Here is a 22640-nt window from a genome sequence, read left to right on the forward strand (position 1 = left end):
CTTGAAGAAAATCATAAAACAATATAATTGATAATAATAATTGTGGTCATTTTATTGAAATCTTATAATCTAACAAGTGCTATGCTCTACACTTCACTAGAGCTCAGAGGACTTTTGGAAGTGTCTCCTGGAGACCATAAATCAACGTATACTTCATCATCTTTTTAACCTTAATAGTGTTTTAAAAAGGCAGTGTAACTGGGCACAGGACACATTTAGTAGAAATATAAAAATCATAATTCTTACTCTTTTACAGAAGATTCTCTTTTACAGAAGATTCGTAGCACACAATGCTGCTTGAAGCCCAGACTTAAGCTCAAGCCTCCCACTTCACAGATTAAGAGTCTGATGCTCAGAGAGGTTATATGGCTTACATTGGATCATTTGGGTCTGTCTGAGTACTCTGGCTCTTTCACAGAATTGCTTCTTTAGTTTAGCAGTCATCATATCCTCCGGTTCAGTCAATTAACCAGCTGCCTCGGCCTTCAACTCTGCTACCTCCACAGGCTGAGCAAAACCTCTTCCTTCATAGCCATGACCTGCCGTGATCTCTGGCCCTTGCTGTCTCTGAGGACTCCGTCGAGCCTTGTATCTTTTACATGTTCCCTCCCCTGCTCCCGCGAACATCACAGACAGAAATGTTCCATCAGGCATCCACTCCTGGCGTTTCCTCTCATGATCTCCTCTCCATCTCATTAGCCACTTGGTACCCATTGTCTGGAAGACAGGCTGCTGGCACAGCGATCTGAGCAGTCAGTTTAATTGGAAGATTAGAAAAGTTCTGGTGTCTAGGCCATCATCTGAGAACAAGCTGAGCAAGGGTCCATTTTAAAGCATATTCCTTGCTCCAAAGTCTTGCATATTTTCCACAAATATTTTTCCCATATTCCCAGACTCTAAAAATTCCAAATTGTTTTCACACACTGGTTTCTTCATTCGTTCAAATCTCTGCCCAGATACCACCTCCACAGAGAGGTCTTCATGTCTGTCCTGTCTAACATGGCCCTCCACTGCTTTCTGCCTTTTTGTAATCTGACGATAGATTGATTCTTGACCTCAAATCACACAGTACAGACATTGCAACAGACACCCTGGGAAGTGGCCCCAAGATCCCACTTCACACCCTTTGTGTAATTTCCTCCTGTTACGTGTGGGCAGCACCTGTGACACATTTCTAACCAGTAGAATATGGGGGCCAGGTGACGGGATGTGAGGGTAGTGTGACGGTGACGATGTGGTCATATGGACTCCAGCTAGCCAGCGGACTTGTCCTCTCTCCATTGCTGGCAGGAAGAAGGAGCCGCTGTGACTCCTGTTGGAGGAGTCCATTTGGCAGGAGACTGAGGACAGCGAGTAGGAGCTGGAGTTCTTGGACCTGGAGCCATAAGAAAAGGATCTGGCCAACGGCCTAAGGGAGCTTGGAAGTCAATCTGTTGCCAGGTAAGCCTCCAGATGAGAACTGAGCCTTGGCCGGCACCTTAATTACACCCTTGCAGAGAACACAGATAAGCCTTGCCCAGGCGCTTGAACCATAGAAACTATGAGATAATAAGCATGTTTTTGTTTAACCTGTGGTTTGTGGCAATTTGTCACAAAGCATAGCAAACCAATCTGGCATATTTTCCTACTCCTTTTGCTGCGGGTTTAAACAGCTGTGGCGTGTGCCTTGGCCCATGGACTACGGCAGACGTATCAGTGCACCAGTTCTGTGGGTGCGCATCAGGACATCTCCCGTGTTTCTGCTTTTCTGTTGAATTTTTGTTTAATCAGCAGAAGCATATTCCTAGGCGAGCTCATGGGTTCCAGAAAGAGACTGAGGGCCCTGGGGAGTAGATGGCCTGGATTGGCCCCTCCCCAGTTGGTCTGCTGATGTGTAAGGAACACACCTATTACAGTCGTCAGCCACTGAGCCTGGGTCAGAATGATTCAGTGGGTAACTGGGTCTTGTGTTCTGATTCTTAGTTTGGTGAATTTTCAGTAAAAATCAACCCAAACTAAATATTAATGTTTATATCGGCATAATACTTCAGTTCTGGGGTTTTAATCTGAGTTTATAGATAGACATCATCTATAAAAGGAGTTCTTTAAAACACTTGAAATTATACACTAAAGTTTATGTTTTGGGCATTTTGTGGGAGAGACAGTCTGTAATGGCCTCTCATGTTTTAAACGAGATCTGTAACACCTCATCTGTTTAAGAATCACTGATAGCAGTATGAATCACTGTGTGTGTGTGGGGGGGTGTGTGTGTGTAAAGTCACTTAGTTGGTGTCTGACTCTTTGAGGCCCCATGGACTGTAGCCTGCCAGGCTCCTCTGTCCATGGAATTCTCCAGGCAAGAAAACTGGAGTGGGTTGCCATTTCCTTCTCCAGGGGATCTTCCCTACCTGGGGATTGAACTCGAGTCTCTTATGTCTCCTGTATTGATTGGCAGGAGGGTTTTTTTTTTTTACCATTGCGCCACCTGGGAAGCCCCCTAAGTCACTTTCTTCCTTGTTAAATCCAAGGAATAGTATTGTTCACTTAAGAAATAAAATTCCCAGCCTGAATTCGTTTCTCTTAATTATTTGTCTTAAAATTTTAATGGATTGGTTTATGGTGGCATTCAGATAAGTCCCCATTTCTTTATACCTGTGCATTTTCTTTATCAGTTAAAAAATGTCAGTATTTCCCAAAAGAGAGTGATTCTAATAAAGATGTTTTTTTTTAATCCTGACATCAAGTCATATTAAGAATGCTAATTCCCTAATGTTGTTTCAGTTTTATGTCTCTAAAAGTTATTACTTTCATCTATGCAAGTGTGACATATTGATGGGAAGCCTGGTGTTTTCATTTGCCGGGAAGAAAATACCAGGGGACCCAAGAGAGCATGGGGCTCAAAGCCCTGCTTGCATTTCCTGACTGCGTGCTGGTTGCTCAGTCGTGTCTGGCTCTTCGAGGATCCCATGCATTTCCCAACTGCGTGCTGGTTGCTCAGTCGTGTCTGGCTCTTCTCGGGTCCATGGACTGCAGCCTGCCAGGCTCCTCTGTCGTTGCCGTTCTCCAGGCAAGAACACTGGAGTGGGCAGCCATGTCCTCCTCCAGGGAGCCTTCCTGACCCAGGGATCGAACCCAGGTCTCCTGCATCGCAGGCAGATTCCTTTCCCATCTGAGCCCCAGGGAAACCTTGCAAAAGTCACTCCATCTCTGCACCATGGTTTCTTAGTTTCTAGGTTGGGACAAGCATATCTAAATTCACAGGGTTGCCATGAGAATTAAATGAAATAATATGTGAAGACATGCTTGGCACATAGCAAATTCCCAATAAATGCTGAAAATTCAAATATATTACACTTCCTGTAGTTTCTGCTCAACTTGGAACTCTTCAAAGTGGGAAAAGCTACTTGTTTCTCTCAAACTGATCATCAGGGAAATAGAAATGGGTTGTTTGTTGATTGTTCAGTCATGCTCCTCCCTTTGGGAGATAGGGGCTATGTAAATATCAATCTTATTATATTATCCATCTGGCACTGTGACTTTGGAGTGTAATCAGCTACTGTGGTAAATGCATTGAAGAAAGAAGGATCCAAGATGGTTTAGCAATATTAGTCGCAGTTAGCATTTTTCTTGTTTTGTTAAGGACATAGAGTTATGAGGCATTTTGAGAATTTCCAAAGATTAAAGGGACTTAAAGATAATAAGTATACTTTCTCCATTCTCATGGCCACCACCCTAGTCTCAGCTATCAACCCATCTCTTCAACTACTCTACATAAAATAAATATACAGCAGGGATCTATTGTACAGCACAGGGAAATATAGCCATTATTCTGTAATAACTTTGAATGAAGTATACTCTATAAAAATATCGAATCATTATGCTTCACACCTGTAACTAATATAGTATTGTAAATCAACTATACATTAATAAAAAGCAAAAAGATTATTCCAGCAGCTCCTAACTGGTCTGCCTGCCTCTAGTCTTGTTCCCTTTAGTTAATTCTGTACTCTGAAACCAGAATGATCATTCTAAATTACACATCAGATATGTTCTCATTACAGTCCTTTGGTGGCCCTTCAGTGATTTTAGGATAAGGCCAGACTTTGTAATGTGTCCAGATGTTTCTGGGCTGGCCCTTGCCTCCTCAGTCGCCATCCTGCACCCCATTCTCTGTGCCTGCCAGAGTAAGTTTTATTTCATTGTTTCAGCTAGTCGCAGTCCTACCCAGTGGTCTTGGTCAAGGGAGTTTATTTCATTGCATGCCTCTATCCCACGCCTGGCTCGGAAAACAGATGAAATTGGCACAGACTATGGGCATATCAGAGAAGGCAATGGCAGCCCACTCCAGTGTTCTTGCCTGGAGAATCCCAGGGACGGGGGAGCCTGGTGGGCTGCTGTCTATGGGGTCACACAGAGTCAGACACGATTGAAGTGACTTAGCAGCAGCAGCATAGGCATATCACCACTTTAATTGAGGTGAACATGTGAACATGGCTTTGGTCCACGAGCCAGAGGAGCTTCTGCTCCTTCATCCTATGAGATTATAGACTCACGTGCTCTCCTCCCCAGTAAAGCAAACAATTGCATGCCTTCAGCAACAGAGTTGTCCCGCTGAAAATTAGGGCATGGAGGAGGAGCAAGGCAGAAAACCTTTGGTATACTAAAAGTTTTCTTGGATTGGACACAAGATGCACAAGTCATAAAAGAAAATTAATCATAAGATGGATTTTATGGAACTGTTGCTCTTCAAAAAAATCCTTAAAAAAGAAAGGGTGAACCACAGGCAAAGACAATATTTACAAAGATTTAATTGATAAAAGACTTGTATCTAGAGGTTATAAAGAACTCTCAAAATGGACTAATAAGAATATAAACAAATTAAAATGGGGAAAAATTGAATAGACTCTTCACCAAAGAAATATAGTAACAACACAAAAAAAAAAACAAATGGAAACTAAACTCAATATCGTGAGTTACTAAAGAAATCCAAACTAGTGAGTTACTAAAGAAATCCATATTAGTGCTTTCATGGTGGTTCAGGGGCAAAGAATCTGCCTGCTAGCGAAGGAGACAGGAGTTCCGTCCCTGGTCCAGGAGGATCCCACGTTCCATGGAGAAAAGAAGCTCGTGCGCTGCAACCATTGAGCCTGGGCTCCAGAGCCTGGGAACCGCAACTGCTGCGCCCTCGGGCCGCGGCTGCTGAAGCCTGGCGTCCTGGAACCCGTGCTACAAGAGAAGCCACCACCACGAAGAGCCCGTGCACCTCAGCTGCAGAGCAGCCCCCACTTGCCGCGTCTAGAGAAAGGCTCGAATAGCAGTGGAGACACAGCGGCCAGTAAATAAGTAAATTAAAAAAAAGCGGGTACTTGTTTATATATACATCCGCATGTATTTATATACAGGAAATCTGAACTAAAATCACAATGAGGAATCATGGTCAGCTATTAAAATGGGGAGAAGGTGGGGAAACGGATACTCTTACATTGTTTATGGGGATGTATAATGGCACAGACATTCTGGAAACCATTTTGGCAGTTTCTTAAAGATGCAATTATCATATGTATTCGTTTGCTCGGGCTGCCATAGCAGAAGAGCACAGACTGAGTGAGTCACACTGCGGAGATGTATTCCCTCACGGTTCCGGAGGCAGCAAGTCCAGGATAAGGTGTCAGTGGGTTTGGGTTCTCCTGAGCCCGCTCTCCTGGGCTTGCAGATGGCTGCGCTCTTGCTGTGTCCTCACATGAACTTTCCTCCATGTACACACATTCCTGACAGCTCTGTGTATCCACATTTCCCTTTCTTATAAGGACACAGAGATTATATTAGCATGTACCCTAACTGTCTTTTTACCTTTAAAGAACTTATTCCAAATACAGTTGCATTGTGAAGCACTGGGGGTTAGGACTTCACCATATGAATTTTGGGGAGACACAGTAAAGCCCATGACACCATACAGCTCTCACCATCCATCCCACCACAGAAATGACTCCCACTTCTATGTATTATCCAAGAGAAGTGAAAACATATGTCTACACAAAGACACGTATGGGAATGATTACAGCAAGTTTATTCATAGTCACCCCAACTGGAAAGAACCAGTGTCCATCAACTGCTGAATGATAAAGTGTGATACATCCACACGATAGACTGTCCCTCTGTGATAAAAGAGAGCAAACTACTATTATAAGCAACAATGAATGACTCTCAAATGCTTTATGCTACGGGGAAGAAGTCAGACACAGGGAGCCACATGCCCCACGTCTCCATTTATGTGACATTTTGGAAAAGGCAGCACTGTGGCAACGGGAATCACATCAGCGCTTTCCTGGCACTGGGGCTTGGGGGAGGGAATGGGATACAGAGGGTCATGAGGGGATGTCGGAGGGTAAAGGAAACGTCTGTACCTTGATGGCAGAGGTGTTTACAAGGTTGATTCAGTGTTTGACAGAACTCATCAAACCATGCACCTAAAGAAGGTGAGTTTTATTGAATGTAAATTTAATTTAACTAATATTTAGAAAGAAAAAGAGAGAAACTGATAAGGCCCAAAAGCCTTTGTTATTGTTCCGTCACTAAGTCTTGTCTAACTCTTTCCAACTCCCATGGACTGAAGCATGCCAGGGTTCCCCGTCCTTCACTTTCTCCCAGAGTTTGCTCAGACTCATATCCATTGAGTCCTCCATGATGCCATCTAAAGAGGCTTATGAGCCCAAAATTTCCCAAGAAATTATAGATACAGATTCAACTTGGACCCAACATTTTGTCTTAGACATAATGTTTATTGAGATGTTAAGGAGAAAAATAATTACTCCTCCCCCAGTATAAACAAAATAAACTCATAGCCACTCTCTGAGAAGGGATACGATATGAGAGTCCACCTATGAAACCACTGTCCACCCGTATCTCCATCTGGCGCAGCTGTGTGGTCACTTTGCAGGGAGGAGGGCATGTTGGCCTGAGAAATTCTGTGACCCTGAATTTCGCTCTTGGGAGAGTCACACACACTCCACTGCTAAGATGTCTCATTTCTCCAAAGGAGTCACTGGATATTTTGGGGTTCACTTTCCCCACTCTTAAGAAGTATATATGTCTTGGGTTTTCCAGAAACAGATCCAGTGTTTGTTGAAAAAGAAATAATGACAGTCGGCATTGTTTGGATGCTTATGATGTGCTGCCCGCTCTGCTGACAACTTGCATGTGTGATGAGTGCTCATTTCGCTTTCTCAACCCCTGTTTCATAGGTCGAATATCTGACCCTTACAGACAGGCTGGCGTAGCAGACATGCTGTAAATACCATTCATGCCCTGCCCATTTTCCCGTCGCCCTGACTACTTCAGTGCTCCTGGCCTGACTCCAACTGCGTGAGATCTTTCTCTGTTGAAACCTTCTTTTCCCACATATGCAGCAGAATGTAAATGACCCTACTGTATGATACTAAGCAGGAGTCAATATATAAATACCATAGCTCTTTTGCCTCTTGGGTGGGATAACTCTGGAGTCTGCTTGAAACCAGCTTCCTGCATTTCCACGGGGAGTTTACTCCTCCGGTGCTCACACCGTATTTGGTGGCCTTCCTTCCCCGTCTCACTGCCCACTCTGCCCCGTTTACCTCCCCACGGAAAGTAAACCGCCTGCACTCCAGTCCTCACCTCTTGTGCTACATCTGGAGCAGCTCGAACCAAGAGCTGTAATGGCGTCTTGGAGAGTTACTGCTGCCGCAAGCACGAGAACTGGTTCTCAAAGGAGGCTCAGGGACCACCTGTAGAATTAAAATAATTTTTTTAAAAAGCAGAAAGAATGTCCTAGAAGGTCAGAAGGAGGAGACCTCATGGAGAATTGTCATGCTGAGGAACGGCCTTCTGGAAATGCCAAGGACTGAGTTCAGCATTTAATCGTGAGTGAGCATTCAGGTGTCTCCTTAGTTTGCATGGTACAAACATGTGAACGGTTGTTGTAGTTGAGGGGAGAACACAGCGTGATGCTGGCCAGAGAGAACTTGCATAAGATACAAGCTCGAGCCCAAGGTGGGCAATACTGAATTCACCTGGATGCTTTGTTTCTTTCCATAATGATGTTACTGTTTGGTCGCTTAAGTTGTGTTCGAGTCTTTGAGACCCCATGGACTGTAGCCTGCACCAGGCTCCTCTCTCCACGGGATTCTCCAGGCAAGAATACTGGAGTGGGTTGCCATTTCCTTCCCCAGGGGATCTTCCCAACTCAGGGATTGAAACCATGTCTCCTGAATTCGCAAGCACAGTCTTTACCGCTAAATTACCAGGGTAGCCCTCCTTCCATAATTGTTGCTGTTGTTCAATCTCCAAGTCATGTCCAACTCTTCTCAATCCAATGGACTACCTCACACCAGACTTCTGTCCCTCACCATCTTCCAGGGTTTGCCCAAGTTCATGTGCATTGAATCAGTGATGCCATCATCCTCTTCTCCTTCTGCCTTCAATCTTTACCAGCATCAGGATCTTTTCCAATGAGTCAGCTGTTCACATTAGGTGGCCCAAGTATTGGAGCTTCAGCTTCAGCATCAGTCCTTCCAAAGAGTATCCAGGGTTGATTTCCTTTAAGATTGACTGGTTTGCTCTCCTTGCTTTCCCAGGGACTCTCAAGAGTCTTCTCCAACACCATAATTTGAAAGCATCAATTCTTCAGCATTCTCCCTTCTTTATGGTCCAGCTCTCACATCTATACATGACCACTGGAAAAACCATAGCCTTGACTATACGGAACTTTGTCATCAAAGTGATGTCTTCGCTTTTTTACACACTGTCTAGGTTTTTCATAACTTTCCTGCCAAGAAGCAATCATCTAATTTCATGGCTTCAGTCACCATCCGTAGTGATTTTAGAGCCCAAGAAAAGGAAATCTGTCACTGCCTCCACTTTTTCCTCTTCTATTTGTCATGAAGTGAAGGGACCAGATGCCATGATCTTAGGTTTTGGGTTTTTTTTTTTTTTTGGTATTGAGTTTTAAGCCGGCTTTTTCACTCTCCTCCTTCACCATCATCAAGAAGCTCTTTAGTTCCTCTTCGTTTTTCTGCCATTAGAGTGGCATCATTCACGTATCTGAGGTTGTTTATGTTTCTACCAACAGTCTTGATTCCAGCTGGTAACTCATCCAGCCCAGCATTTCACATGATGTGCTCTGTTTACAAGTTAAATAAATATGGTGACAATAAACAGCCTTGTTGTACTCCTTTCTCAATTTTGAACCAGTCATTTGTTCCATATGGGGTTCTTGCTGTTGCTTATTGACTTGCATACAGTTTCTCAGGAGATAGGTAAGATGGTCTGGTATTCCCATTTTTTAAAGGGTTTTCCACAGTTTGTTATGATCCACACAGTCAAAGGCTTTAGTGTAGTCAATTAAATAGAGGTAGATGTTTTTCTGGAATCCCCTTACTTTCTCTATGATCCAGCGAATGATGACACTTTGATCTTTGGTTCCCCTGCATTTTCTAAACCCAGCTTGAACACCTGGAAGTTCTCGGTTCATGTAATGCTAAAACCTAGCTTGGAGGATTTTGAGCATAACTTTACTAGCATGGGAGATGAGTACAGTTGCTCTGTGGTTTGAACATTCTTTAGTACTGCCCCTCTTGGGAATTGGAATGAGAATTGACCTTTTCCAGTCCTGTGGCCACTGCTGCCTTTTCCAGATTTGTTGGCATATTGAGTGCAGCACTTTCACAGCATCATCTTTTAGGATTTTAAATAGCTCTGCTGGAATTCCATCACCTCCACTAGCTTTACTGGCAGCAGTGCTTCCGAAAGCCCACTTGACTTCACACTCCAGAATGTCTGGCTCTGAGTGAGAGACTACACCGTCATGGTTATCCGGGTCATTACGATCTTTCTGTGTAGTTCTCTGTATTCTTTACATCTCTTCTGCTTCTATTAGGTTTTTGTCATTTCTCTCCTTTATTGTGCCCATCTTTGGATGAGATGTTCTTTTGACATTTCCAGTTTTCTTGAAGAGATCTTTAGTCTTACCCTTTCTGTTGTTTTCCTCTGTATCCTTGCACTGTTCATTGAAGAAGGCCTTCTTATCTCTCCTTGCTATTCTGTGGAACTCTGCATTTAGTTGGGTATACCTTTCCCTTTTTCCCTTGCTTTTTGCTTCTCTTTTTCCTCAGCTATTTGTAAAGTCTTCTCAGACAACTACTTTGCCTTCTTGCATTTCTATTTTTGGGGGGATGTTTTTGTTCGTTGCCTCCTATGCAGTATTACAGACCTCTGTCCATAGTTCTTCAGGCACTGTGTTTACTAGATCTAATCTCTTGACTTTATTCATCATCTCCACTGTATATTCATAGGAGATTTAAGTCATACCTGACTGGCCTAGTGGTTTTCCTGCTTTCTTTAATTTTACTAAGAGGAGCTGATGATCTGAGTCACAGTCAGCTCCAGGTCTTGCTTTTGCTTCCATAATACCACCTCTCTAAAAGCCAGTCCTCCTCCTGAAGTGGAAAGAAAGCAAATGAATCGTGTGGCCAGCTCATGTGATGACATCTGAGAGATGGTTCCAGATTCCTGAATGTCTGTGGGCTCCAGGCCCCCAAGCCAGGGCTGGATAAGCATTGGTTCTGGGAAAGGTAGTTGCCCAGACTCTAGGAACAACTTCATCCTGACTCCAAGGAGACAAGCTGGCTTGCTAACACCTCAAATACACCTTTGTGACATCCTTCATGTGTGGGCAGTCATATCTATGTCATGGTTCTGTCATGAGTAGTAAATGACACAGTGTCTGTAGAGCAAAAGCTCGTCGCAGTGCCTGGCACATAACGACTAATGGGGCCCCAGTGAGCAAAATTACTTAGTGCAGGGAAGTGACAGAAGAGTGCAGAAAAGAGACCATCTTGCTCTCAGTAGTGGTGTATGTAGAGTACCAAGCCCGATGCTCTTGTCAGTTTAATCAACTGACTAAATCTCAGTCTGAAGTCATAGGAAGAGACGTCAGTCTTGAGAAATGGAGCACAGCTTTCTCTGAGTGGTCTCCCCCTACCCAAGGCATAACTCTGGGGTCAAGTGGGATTTCACCCTGAATCTGAGGAGCTTATATTTCAGGGTAAGGCCCAGAATTCCATATTCACACCTTGGCTTAGTTTTGTTAAGTAGGGCTCCCTTTCAAACTGAACAAGCTTCAGTCCCCACCACTGGCTAGGGGCAAGGGTCCTTGATGGGAACATGGGCTCACAGCTGGAGTCCAGGTGAAGCTCAAGAGTTAATCCAAGCATAAATTTCTTCCTAGGCTCACTGTGCATTCTTTCAGATCTTCTCTTCTTCCATCTCTCTTTTCTCTCCTCTCTGCCTCCCTCCCATAACAGAGATACAGATTGTTCAAATGTAGAAGCATCGAGTTTTACCATCTGCTCTCTGGAAGAAAGGAAGGAATTTGCTCAGTGGCTGAGTTGAGCTAGAAATTAGGTTTCCCGTCTTCCAGTTTAAAGCTTTTTCTCATACTGTGCCTTTGCTTCCTTCCTTCATCCCTCCTTCCCTCTCTTCCTCTTCCTAGAAATAAAGGAGTTCATCTTTCCTCTAAAAGGAAGTCACTTCATGAAAGTGGCCAACAAGGGGTAAAGAATGTCTGACTTTTTTTCTTGTTTTGCGTCCAGTTCTGGAATTCAATTGTTTTCACTGGCCTTTTGTACTGTTAGTTTATAAAAAAATCAATAGTTTAATATAGAAAAGAAGTCCCCTGGCTATCTGTTTAGAGCTGTATTATCTTCATTGCAGGGCTCTGGCGCTGCCTGCCTGCCAGGAATCGCTAACTCAAATTGTTTTGTAGAATACCAGCCCAGCTCTCTGGAGCCGGTCCACCGGATGCAGGATGATACTTGTAGTAACATCATTAACAGAATTCAGACATGTCTAGGGCGGAACACTTCTCAGAGATATTTATGTATGATGACAATGGTATACATTGTTGGTGTTGTCCAGTCGCTAAGTCCTGTCCAAGTCTTTGTGGCCCCCATGCTGAATCCACGGGGTTGCAAAGAGTTGGACATGACTTAGTGACTGAACAACGATGGACTGTATCAATAGAGGACTTCTCTGTCCTCTATTGTCTCCTGGTATTTACTCAGATTCATGTTGATTGAGTTGGTGATGCTACCTAATCACCTCATCCTCTGCTGCCCCCTTCTGCTTTTGCCTTCCATCTTTCCCAGCATCAGGATCTTTTCCAGTGAGTTGGCTCATCACATCAGGTGGCCAAAGTATTGGAGTTTCAGCAACAGTTCTTCCAAAGAATGTTCAGGGTTAATCTCTTGTAGGATTGACTGGTTGGATCTCCTTGCAGGCCAAGGAACACTCAAGAGTCTTCTCCAACACCACAGTTCAAAAGCATCAGTTCTTCGGTGCTCAGCTTTCTTTATAGTCCAACTCTCACATCCATACATGACTACTGGAAAAATCATAGATTTGACTATATGAACCTTTGTTGGCAAAGGGATGTCTTTGGTTTGTAATATGCTGTCTAGGTTTGTCATAGCTTTCTTTCCAAGGAGGAAGCGTCTTTTATTTCAAGGCTGCAGTCACCATTCACACTGATTTTGGATTGACAACATAGATGTTTAACTAAACTGATTCAAATTGATAATTGCAATATTCAAATAGGTACGTTAGCCGGCATTATTTTTACAATGGTAAGGGAAGCAGCTGTGCATTAACTCATATCTCCTCTTTAGCATATTCACATGAGGAAACAAATATCCCCATTGTATAGATGAAGAATCTAAAGGCTAGGAGCTTACATGACTTGCCAAGGGTGCTGAGGCAAAGCACAACTGGTTAATAGCATCTCCTTCATCTTGATAAGGGCTTCCTTATGGCTCAGATGGTAAAAAATCTGCCTGCAATGTGGGAGACCTGGGTTCAATCCCTGGGTCAGGAAGATCCCCTGGAGAAGGCAATGGCAACCCACTCCAGTATTCTTGCCTGGAGAATCCCATGGACGGAGGAGCCTGGTGGGCTACAGTTCATGGGGTCACAAAGAGTCAGACACAACTGAGCAGCTAACGCTTTCATCTTGACAGAGCCCATATTTTCTGTACTTGACCTCAGGGCCTCTTGGAATGTGGGAAAATACAATCCAGACAGACTATGTGCTGATCTCCTAAACATCCTGGTCTTGGCCTTAACCTTCTTCCTTGTTTTTTCACCAACGCTAGACATCAGAAGATCGGGTTAAGCCCGGTGGATCCCTGAATGAAAAGCAACACATTCTTAGCTCCATAGTGACCCATGAGTCAGGCTCTGACCCAAGACGAGGTGGCCAACTGTACTCTTTCCTCAGGACTTAAAACTTGAGCAACTCAGAGGGATAACCGGTTGGTAGTGAGTTCTGGTGTTGGAGCGTCTTGCGGATACTGTGGTGGGTGGAGCGCATGTGGGTTATGCGCAAGATGAAAGAGCAGGTAATTCACAGGAAATTCTCACATAGTGCAGGCTGCGGAAAATACTCAAGAAAGGACAAATATCGTCATTGTGGTGATTTCCTAGGGGTGCGGCGACAAATTATCCCAAACCGGCTGGCTTAAAACAACGGAAGTGGATTATGTAGCAGTTCTGGAGGCCAGAAGTCTAACATCAAGGCATCGGCATGGCCACGTCCCCATCCAGGCTCTGGGGGAGAGTCGCTCCCGGCTTCCTTCCTCGCTCCCAGCAGTCAGCGCTCTGGGGGAGAGTCGCTCCCGGCTTCCTTCCTCGCTCCCAGCGGTCAGCAGCAGTCTTGGGTGCTCTTGGGCTTCTCGATCCATCGCTTCAGTGTCTGACTGTCTTCACAGCATGCTCTCCTTTTGTGTTTCTAACTTCATGCAGCATTCTTTTCTCTGTGTAGGTGTCCAGATTTCTGTCTTCTTATAAGGGCACCAGGAATTGGGTTTTGTCTCGCCGTAGTCATGTATGGCCTCCTCTTCACCTCATTACTTCTGGAAGATCCATTTTTAAATGAGATCTGAGATAAGATTCTGAGATTCTAGGGGAGCATGAACCATGGGGAAGAGCAGTATTCAACCTTATGCAGTTATTGTCACCATCATCATTGTCGTCACTGTGTAAGAAGTGCAAAGTACCCGGTATAAGATTCTGGTACAGAGTAAGTGCTCAATGAATGGTAGCCTTAAATGATAATGCCAGCAGCACCAGCAATAACAATGATACTAATAAATAAGATGTGCTGTTCTCTGCTTAGCTGCTCAGTAGTGTCTGACTCTTTGCAACCCCATCAACTGTAGCCTGCCAGGCTTCTCTGTCCATGGGGATTCTCCAGGCAAGAATACTGGAGTGGTTTGCCACGCCCCCCTCCAGGGGATCTTCCCAACCCAGGAATCGAACCGGGGTCTTCTGCATTGCAGGCAGATTCTTTACCAGCTGAGCCACCAGAGAAGCCCAAGAATACTGGCGTGGGTAGCCTGTCCCTTCACCAGGGGATCATCCTGGTCCAGGAATTGAACCGGGGTCTTCTGCATTGCAGGCAGATTCTTTACCAGCTGAGCTACCAGGGAAGGCCTGTAAATAAATAAGATGATATGTCTAAAATGTCTAGTCTCATACTTAGCGTATAATAGGACTGTTTATTCTCTTCCCCACAGCAGCAGCACACAGAGGCACACGCAGCAGGGTGTTCAATAAATATTGGTTGAAAAAACAGCACATTTCAGTTTCTTAGAAAAAACCCCACCATTCATCTCCAAGAAATTGACATCAGACACAGGACGGAGCAGCCAGCGGGGCTGTCACCTGAGAGCGGGAGGTGTGAGTGGATGACGGGCCAGCGCTCGGCTGCGGGCGCCGATGGCCGCTCCTAATGAGACAGAGTGAGAAATGAGTTCAGTCTGTGGAGCTGTAGTTTAATCCTTCCCGAGCCCTCGGGGCCCAGCACAGAGACACCTGCTGACTTCAGATTCGTTTCTGGAAAAGGCACAAGCTGGTTTTGGTTTAATGGTGCAAGGGTGATCTTCAGGACCCCTCCAACTCTCAGCACAGTTTCCAGCTCCACCTGGCAGAGAGAGCGATGGAAGGACTCGGAGTCCAAGCCTGACTCTACCCTGGGGATCCAAGTGGTTATGGGCTGGTTCTTTTCTTTCCACAATTCCCAGTCTCCTCATCTGAAAAGTGGACATGATATTCTCACCACTGGGCTCTCTTGAGGATTAATGAGATGGTGAGTCTAAAGAGAACTTAATAACCTGAAAAGAAATGCAAGCATGTTATCTGTCTAGCAGTCCCACTTTACCAGATCAAAACTTCTCCTCCCACCAAGCACCTCTGATATGGATTGCTTGTTTTCTATTCATTAAGCCACATGCTTAGGAAAACATTTGAGACTGACTTGAATTCTGATACTCATGAGTAATGACAACTTCAAGTGTTACTTCCCTAGAAATTTCTTCCCAATAGGGAGCAATACTTTAAGCTAGATGAATTTATTTATTAATTCATTCATCCATTTATTCATTCCCCTATGCATTTATTCATTTGTTCTTAGATCCATCATCCGTTTGACTGTGATTTATCGAGCATTTGCTCCATGCCCGTTGTTTCTGAGGTATGAAGATGAATCCAGCAAGAACTCTAGTTTCATGGCACTTGTAGACTCAGGAGGGAAGTATTAATATATGAACGCAAATAACCGAGGCAAGGTCATGATTTATGGTTAGGGCTTTCCTTCTCTTGGGACCTCAGTTTCCTAGCTATAAAATTGGACAACCGGACCAATTGTTCTTAATTCACTCCCCCTAACAATCCAAGAAATGACTGTGTTATTGGAAAGAACACTGAACTGGGGCTCAGGGCATTCCAGGACTTGGGTCCTAACTCAAATCAGAAGGATATGAAACTCTTTTCACTCTGCGCAGCTCAGCCTCCCAGTGTGTGTGTGTGTGTACATGATGGACAAGGGTGAAGCAATCCCTAAGAGCCTTTCAGTGTAGAGCCTTTTACTTTATAAAATCAGTCCACTCCTTGTCCAGGGTGGTCTGGGCGGGGTCAGGGGCGGGTGGACAGTGAGTGACACATTAGTAGCAGCTGAGCAAAGATTCAGAGGAAGACAGCAGAAGGAAGGCTGAGAATGGAGCTCCTAGCCACTTCTGTTGACCGTCAGCAGATGTTTTCCTGGGATGCTTGGCATCCTGCCATGACTGGTAATCTCTGTCTTCTACTTTATCGGCTGAGCGTGCAAATGTCAGGTGCAGAAAACAGACACCCCCTCTTCCTCACTGAGGCCATCCTGCCATAACATGTCTATGTCCTAGCCCAGGTAGTATGATCACACGGGGACGATGCTGGGACCTCAGCATGGACAGGGCAAGGGCTGGCTGAAGCAGCTTTTCAGAAGAGCGTTTGTGGTCGTCAGCCTGCCATTGATTTATGTTTTGTTCTGGCAACTCTTGGTAGCCCTGGGGGCCCAGTCTCAGAGGTGGGGCAGGAAGCTCTGCCGTGGTGGGGGATGCGAGAGCATCAGCAGACACACAGCTGCCAGTAAGTCGGGCTAGAACGGAAGCTCTTCAGCCAATGGCTGAGAACTTCTGGAATGCAGTTTTAAAGAACTTCAGAGATTCTGTGTGTTCTCCCTGGACTACAAATCCTCTGAGATATTCAGCACATTTGAAATCTGCCTCTCCCACTTCCCTGCTGTGTGCGTTGGGCAGATTTCTTTACCTCTCCATGCCTAAGTATCCTCATCTGCAAAATTACAGGAAGTGATTGAAGTTGTGAAGGTCATTAAGTGAGCTGATGCTTAGAAAGCACTTAGAATGGTGAATGGTGTCTGGTGCACAGTGAACAAGAAAGTGTCGATTCTGTGTAAAGTGGAGACAGAAAATACTAACAACACCACCAACAGCAATAATACTAACTTGCTCTTGGAGCGCCTCAGGGCATAGCAGCATGGCCAGGGTTTTGGGAAGTGGTCTCACAACACATAAACTCGATTCACTTTCTTTAACTGAGAGATGCTAATAGCCCCTACCTCAGAGGGATTTGTGGGAGTTAAACAGGATTACAGATGGGTGCACTCTGCATGGATTCTGACACACAGTGAGTGATCAGAGAAACACAGCACACGTTGGTGTTGAATTCCTGTCCAAGTGAGGGTTAAACGGCAGTTGCCTGTGACTTTGGAAGGTGATTTGTGGAAGCCAGTGGTTCTTTTCAGCAGGCAAGAGAAGGATATCAATCGGTGAAAGTAAGCCGTAAGTGAAAATTGAAACTGTCAGATGGCGTGGACTTCCTGCTTAGTCTCTGGCAGTTTTTTCTTTCTTCTTTTAATTAGAAGTTTTTGTCTTCTGATGTGGAGGTGAAATAACTCACTCCTGACTTCAGCATGCTCAGGGCCCACCTGGAACGGAAGCCTGCCCCATAGGCACGGCTGTCTTCCTTCTGGGAGATCTAGTGCTGGGGCCTGCTCCTGAAACTCACTCAGTTAGCAGCTCATCCAGCCCGATGCTCACACTGGCTTTGGATCCTGACCCAAGTTTAAAATCCAACCCTGTGACTTCCTGGATGTCGGATTTTGGCAAGTTAGTCTAAAACACATTTCTATCTTTCATTTAGTGAAATGGTGTTAATAATAATGCCTGCTTTAAAAGATTTTTTTTTCAAGAATTAAATCACAAAAAGTATTTCTAGCACAGTGACTACACACAGAATCTCCTTGATAATATGAGTCCTTTTCCCCTTTTCCTCCATCTTTCAGGGCTTTGATGCCTTGTTCTCCAGAAACATGTGACTTTCCCAACTCAGTTAACCAACATTCTCCATTTAAGGGAACAGTATGGACTCCATACATTGATGCTTTTGAACTGTGGTGTTGGAGAAGACTCTTGAGAGTCCCTTGGACTGCAAGGAGATCCAACCAGTCCATTCTGAAGGAGATCAGCCCTGGGATTTCTTTGGAAGGAATGATGCTTAAGCTGAAACTCCACTACTTTGGCCACCTCATGCGAAGAGTTGACTCATTGGAAAAGACTCTGATGCTGGGAGGGATTGGGGGCAGGAGGAGAAGGGGATAACAGAGGATGAGATGGCTGGATGGCATCACTGACTTGATGGACATGAGTCTGAGTGAACTCCAGGAGTTGGTGATGGACAGGGAGGCCTGGCGTGCTGCGATTCATGGGGTCACAAAGAGTTGGACACGACTGAGTGACTGAACTGAACTGAATGGACTCCATGGTTAAGAGAGCAGACTTTGGGATCATACGACCTGAAATTGAGACTTGGTTCTAGTGTCTACTGTGTGACCTTGGTCAAAAGTTAACCTTTCCATTCAGGTTATCTGTTACATTTTTCTAAAAAAAAAAAAAAAAAAAACTCTAAATTTAGTGGTTTGTGATAACCATTATATTTTGATAACAATTTAGTGGATTAAGACTTCGGGGCTCAGCTGGGCAGTTCATCTTGGGTCCCCGTGGCATTATCTGAAGGATCCACTTCTGAAGGGTTTGCTTCGCTCCCGTGCTCCACGACGTCTACCCACAGCTTGTGCTTCTCGTAAGTTAGTTCTCATAGAACCTTCTCATGGGTCTCAGGGTTGTTGGACTTTGTACAGTTTCTCAAGGCTCTGAGAGACAGAGAGTATTATAAGAAAAGCTTCTTATGACCAAGCTTCAGAAGGTTCAGAACATCATTTCTGCTGCACTCACCTGGTTGAGTAAGTTGTTAAGACAGTTTGGATTCAAAGAAAGGGAATTTGACTGTTTCTCAGTGGGAAGAACAATACAGTATTACAGCCATTTTAAACATCTACACCCTTGGAGCCTCCCCTTTCCACCTCTAGGGGCTTGTGGAGAATTAATTGAGATAGTGCATAGATCATTTAGCACAGTGCCTGACATGTAATAATCACTCAATATAGTTAGCGCTTATGATTAGCTGTCTCTTTTCCATCCAAGCCTTCTTCCTCACCACTTTCCTCTTGCATGAGTGCGTACACACACACACACACACACACACATCAGTTTTTCCCACTTTGAAAATAAATATGAAGGATGGATTTTAGGGAGAGATGGGAGAGCCCTGGGGAACCAAATTATGCCCAGGCTTATAATTCAAGCCTGGACTGTGGTCGCAGTGGAGGGAATAGAAAACATGGGCAAGTTCAACAGCTATTCAGGAGGTGCGCTGATAAAAGATCTCAGTGACTGATTAATTCATTACCTGATGGAATGGGTACATAAGGAGAAAGGAGATGACTTGAGGATGATGTGCAGATTGCAGACCAGAGGGACTGGGTGGATGATATTTTCATGGATGGCAAACGCGGCACTGAGGCTCCGCGGCTGTCTCCTCTTCTACTTTCACACTTGTCTTTCTCACGTCTGGGCCTCATGCAGACATCCTGGGAATTGAGACATTGCTCTTTCAGTGACAGGGAACTCTGGAAGCTTGTCGATCAGAGGAGTGGCATGAAACAAGTTGTTCCTCAGCCAGATTACATGATTCATAGCAAGGCAAGACAGATGACTCCCTCATATCCATTCTGGTCTGGTCATATTTAAGACTTTTCACTGTACTAACATGGCCTCATCTTTTGCAGAGAGAATGGCAATCCTCGGGTGTAAAGTTGTAACTACAGAGAAAGTACAGAAACAAACAAAGCTTCTTTGTTGGCTTTCCAACTTAATGAGAACAGAGGCTACTCAGATTCCCCAGGGGAGGGTACTCGTCAACTTGATTATGATTCAGAGCTCCGATCCTTTGCCTCTCTGTCAGCCTGAGATGGCATCCCACATGAAGTCTGTCCACTGCTGAGCCTCTACACTTCCTCCAGCTAGATCCTTCTTTATGGTCTTTGGCTTAAGTCATAGCTCACAACTCTGTGCACAGCTTTAGGCTTCTCCAAATACCCTCTGGCCAGGGAGGGCTCTTCTGTGATATCTCATCTACCTTGTGACTCCAACTGGTGTCAAACAGGTTAGGTTTTTCCCCCAGAGAAAATGTACTGCAGAGAAGCCCTATTAAAAACAAAACTAAACATACATCATGATGACATACCAGGTATCACATTGTATCAAATAGAACATTGTGTCAGATGTAACGTGTGCGTGTGTGCAGTTCCTAGGGTCATGTCCCCACTTCTGCAACCCCATGGACTGTGGCTCACCAGGCTCCTATGTCCATGGAATTCTCCAGGTAAGAATACTGGAGTGGGTTGCCATTTCCTCCTCCAGGGGATCTTTCCTGACCCTGAACCCATATCTCTTGCACTCCTGCGTGGACAGGCAGATTTTTTACTACCCTTCTTCATAGTAGCCTTACATTAGTTTTCTCTTAAACTTTGCAATACTGTGATTCTACACTCTACACAGCTGAATTTTTTTGATCCTATTTGGAGCATTGTAATGGAGGATTACTGCTATAACAGTAACAGCAAGAATAAAAACCACAATGAAACTGATAACAATAACAATTAGAGTAACAACAATAGCCAATTTTAAAGTGTGCTTATTCTATCAAGGCATTGCTCTAAGCACACTGTGTATGCTTATCTCATTTAATCACCATGAAGATCTTATGTCTTGGATGATTTTTTGTGTCCACACTACAGAGAAAATTGTGAGAGGTCAAGTAGTTTGCCCAAATAGGTAATAAGTAGTGAAACAGAAACTCAGACCCAGTTTCCCTGGTAAGCGGGGATAGTCACATTATACAGCCCTGGCAGGTTTCTCGGATGTTTGGGGTTTGACCTGAGCTTTGTCTTAATGAAGGGGTTGCAGTCTAGACTGGTTTCCTTTCCTGAGTGCTGTGCAGAGGGCCCTGACGTCCTGCTGGATGGAAGATGGTAGAAACGTATTAGGCAATCAAAATGTAAACGTTTTCACTTAAAGAACAAATTGTGGAGCACGTAGGGGACTTGAGATCCATCACATTGGAATTCAGCAGCAGGGGTGAAAGATCCAGGGTATGGTAATAAGTTGCAGAGCAAGAGGATGTCTGAGGAGTGGTGATTTAATTAAAGATACCGGGATAGGGTTCATCCCCCCACTGCTGCTGGCACAGGCAAGTGGCCAGGGCTCTGGAGGACAGGTGACAACCAGCGCCACGCACGGGGGCTCCCGGGGAGAGCTGCAGAGACTTCTCCTCTGAACTCTCTTCTGGCTGAAAAAATCTTAGAGCCAGTTCATGCATTTACGATGGCACAGACACCAGACTGGACATATAAAGAGTGGAGAGGGCCAGGTGTGAGTGCTGGGAAATGGGGCAGCCTGGGAACACATGCTCCTTCCTGTGGCCTTCATGGAGTACAGTTCCAGCTCTTGGTGGCCTGTGGCTCTTTTCATCTTTTGAAGGAGGCTGGACCTCAGAATGTCTGTGTGAAAGAGGTTGACTTATAAATACTAGGAAAAGTAAAGAAAGAAAGAAAGAAAGAAATTCTCCGGTCCACATCTGTTGGGCAAATAAATCCTGTATTTCCATTTGGAAACTCAGAATTTATTCAAATGTCACATACTCTGGGAAGCCTCTGTATTAGTTAGCTAGGGCTCCCAAAACAAGGGACCACTCACTGGGTGGCTGGAAGCAACAGAAAATTTTTCCTCTCATAGTTTTGGAGGCTAGAAGTCTGGAGTCAGGGTATTCAAAGAGCCATGCTTACTCTGAAACCTGCAGAGAAATCCTTCCTTACCTCTTTCTAGATTCTGGTAGTTCTCTGGCAATCCAGTCTTAAGACTGAGTTCAAACCCTCTGATGGGCTTTCCTGGGGGCTCAGACTGTGAAGAATCAGCCTGCAGTGTAGGAGAGCTGGGTTGGATCCCTGGGTTGGGAAGATCCCCTGGAGGAGGACATGGCAACCCACTTTAGTATTCTGGCCTGGAGAATCCCCATGGACAGAGGAGCCAGCGGGCTGCAGTTCATGGGGTCACAAAGAGTTGGGCACGACTGAGCAACTAAGCACACACACATACAATCACTTGATGGGCTGCACTGGCATCCAGTCCCCACGTGTAGGTGCTTTCCAGAATTCGTATCATTAACATAACAAAAGTCCCTTTTACCATTTGGAATGTTCCTTAGGAAGCTCCAAAGGCTTAGGAGCTCTGTGCCTTCAAACTATGGATGAAGATTCAATTTCTTGTTACAAGTTACAGTATCACAAATACCTCGGGCTTCCTTGGTGGTTCAGCAGTTAAAATAATACACTTGCAGTGCAGGAGACACAGGGGATGCTGGTTCAATCCCTGGGTCAGGAAGATCCCCTAGAGGAGGGCATGGCTACCCACTCCAGTATTCTTGCCTGGAGGATCCCACGGATGGAGGAGCCTGGTCGTCTACAGTCCACGGGGTCGCCAAGAGTCTGACACGAATGAAGTGACTGAGCACACACACACAGGCATCACAAACACCTTAGGGGAAGGTGCTCTGGAAGGCTTACATAGGATTTAGGAGGTTGGGAGGGAATGTGGGGAATAGAGACACCAAACCAAAGCCTCAGGAAAGAGTTTTAAGGATGGGTAAGAATTGATGCTTTTGAACTGTGGTGTTGGAGAAGACTCTTGAGAGTCCTTGGACTGCAAGGAGATCCAACCAGTCCATTCTGAAGGAGATCAGCCCTGGGTGTTCTTTGGAAGGAATGATGCTAAAGCTGAAACTCCAGTACTTTGGCCACCTCATGCGAAGAGTGGACTCATTGGAAAAGACTCTGATGCTGG

Source organism: Bison bison, unplaced genomic scaffold, assembly GCF_000754665.1.
Source record: "Bison bison bison isolate TAMUID 2011002044 unplaced genomic scaffold, Bison_UMD1.0 scf7180017864266, whole genome shotgun sequence".
NCBI lineage: Eukaryota > Metazoa > Chordata > Mammalia > Artiodactyla > Bovidae > Bison > Bison bison.